General features: G+C 34.4%; 1 pseudogene; it reads left to right on the top strand.

Annotated features, from left to right (window-relative positions):
- Window positions 1-484: 484 nt before the first annotated feature.
- LOC149537160 (T-complex protein 1 subunit delta pseudogene) lies at window positions 485-1,156 on the top strand (annotated as a pseudogene).
- The last annotated feature ends 1,169 nt before the right edge of the window (window positions 1,157-2,325 follow it).

The raw sequence follows: 2,325 nt of genomic DNA, 5'->3' as shown, positions 1-2,325 counted from the left end.
CAATCACTAGTAAATTTGGACCTATTTTTCGACGCAGTTCTGGTTGAAATTTTGACAATTAAACATTGAAAGTCTTCATTGCTATAATTGCATCAACGTTTGATGCATTCCACAGGTGTCAATGTATCGACGAGAAGTTCCATTGAAAATCATCCCGATCTATGTCACATGTTCATTAGAGGGTATTTGATCTATTGATTTGCTACCAGGGTTTTAAGAGGCGAAGCAGACAACATAGATAAGTTCTGGAAGAAGTTGAAAATGGAAACTACAACGCAGCACCCATGGATAGCACCGGTGAGCTAAAATTCTTGTAGAGCTTTCGAAATCTCAAGATATTGTTGATGGTGACAGCACGACAATAGTTGTCATTGTCGGTACGATTCTTAAACAATGAGTGAATTTGTCTAAAGGTGTTCATCTTACCATTATGTCAGGGACCTTTCATAGGGCCTTTGAGAAGGTCGTTGAGTTTTTAACTGCCATGGCTATTCCTGTCGAATTGACGGATTGTGACTCTTTGGTGAAAAGTGTGAGCACTTCTTTAAACAATAAGGTTGTTAGCCAATATTCTACCTTATTGGCCCCGCTTGTTGTTGACGTTGTCTTGAATGTTGTCGACCCTGCAAAGCCTGACATTGTGGATTTGACGGACATCAAAGTTTTGCAAAAATTGGGCGGGACTATTGATACAGAGATCGTTAAGGGTTTGGTGTTTAATAAGAAGGCAAGTCATACGGCTAGAGGCCCCACTAGGATTGAGAATATGAAGGTTAGCATAATCCAGTTCCAGATTTCACCTCCCAAGACAAACATTGAGCAAAACATTGTGGTCTTTGATTATACAATGATGGATATGATTTTGAAGGACAGGAATTATATTCTAGTTATGATAAAGAAGATCGAAGCCATTAGATACAACATGTTATTGATCCAGAAGAATATTGTGCAAGATGTTATCACTGATCTTTCACTACTTTATCTATCCAAGGCAAAGATTTTGGTGGTCAAGGATGTGGAAAAGGATGAAATCGAGTTCATTACCAAGATGTTGAATTGTTTACCCATTGCTAATATTAAACACTTTAGGGAGGAGAAGCTAGGGCATGCTGATTTGGTTGAAGAGGTTTTGACTAGTGACATTGACATAGACTAGGTTGTTTGAAACTTATATACATTTTTCATAAAATCCCATATCTCCAATCTATCACACAATCTTTTGGTAAAAATGGATGTCTTTAATAATTTAAATTTATTATTTTGATAGCATTGTTGGTCTTGATTTGCTAAACTTATTCTTATCATGTGTATTATATGTATTGTTCATTATGTATTATCTTTTAAACAAAATGAGAAATCATTCTTTGGCAAACCATTGTGGAGCTCAAGGTGAAAACAACTTGAAAAATGTATCTTGATAATTACTTCACAAAAACATAATCAAATGTCATATAAATGTACTAAGCACGAGATCAATTTGGCACCACTTGCCATAAATTTATTACAAAATATTCAATGCAATGTACCCTGGCTCTTTATGTTCTTCCTCTGTAGAACTTTATTCACATCACATGACAGAAAAAGGAAGAAAAAAAAAATTTAAGTACGTAGCGCATGTCAAGCTCTCCCTGTTATTTATCTAAAATGCATTGAATTCCACAATAATGAGATGACAAAAAGTTGTCATATAAATAGAACAATGATAACTCTACATAAATGTAGTTAATTTCACAAACCATTATACAAAACATGTTCCCATTAACTCAAAAGTCAAGCTTAAGTAAAGAGTAGAGAACGATGAATTATTTGCACTTGCATATAACTTATCTATCCTTTAAAAAAGAAAGATATAATAGGAGTTGTGCTTGGTTATTCATAAGATATAACAAGCATATGGTACTAAGTAAAAATATCAAAAAAACTAAGTATAAGACAACTACAAAGACGAGGAATAACAAAGAAAGGATTAAGCACACAAGAATGCCTTCAAACAAGAGAATAAATAATTACCATCCATTACAACCATATGATGTTGTTGCCTTCACAATGAATAGATACAAGTGACAGACACTAAGGCATTATAATAAATTTGAACATGTATACAACTAAGCATAAAGCTTAGCACCTATGCACTTGGAAATATAGGATGAACTAAATTAAAGACAGCAATGGTATATGCTAAGGAGGAGTTTAATATTGATATGACAAGGACTCTAAGGGCGCCATGCAAGAAAGAGTATCCAAGTCAACATGTGAATGATAATTTGACAAAGCATTCAATACTCTAGTCAACACGTCAACATCACAGTTGCTATGTCTCCAAGA

The sequence above is a fragment of the Cupressus sempervirens genome, chromosome 10 (genome assembly GCF_028749045.1).
Source record: "Cupressus sempervirens isolate cs-2001-9-10 chromosome 10, ASM2874904v1, whole genome shotgun sequence".
Lineage (NCBI taxonomy): Eukaryota > Viridiplantae > Streptophyta > Pinopsida > Cupressales > Cupressaceae > Cupressus > Cupressus sempervirens.
The sequence above is the reverse complement of the archived record's forward strand: the minus strand, read 5'-3'. Positions and strand labels throughout refer to the sequence as shown.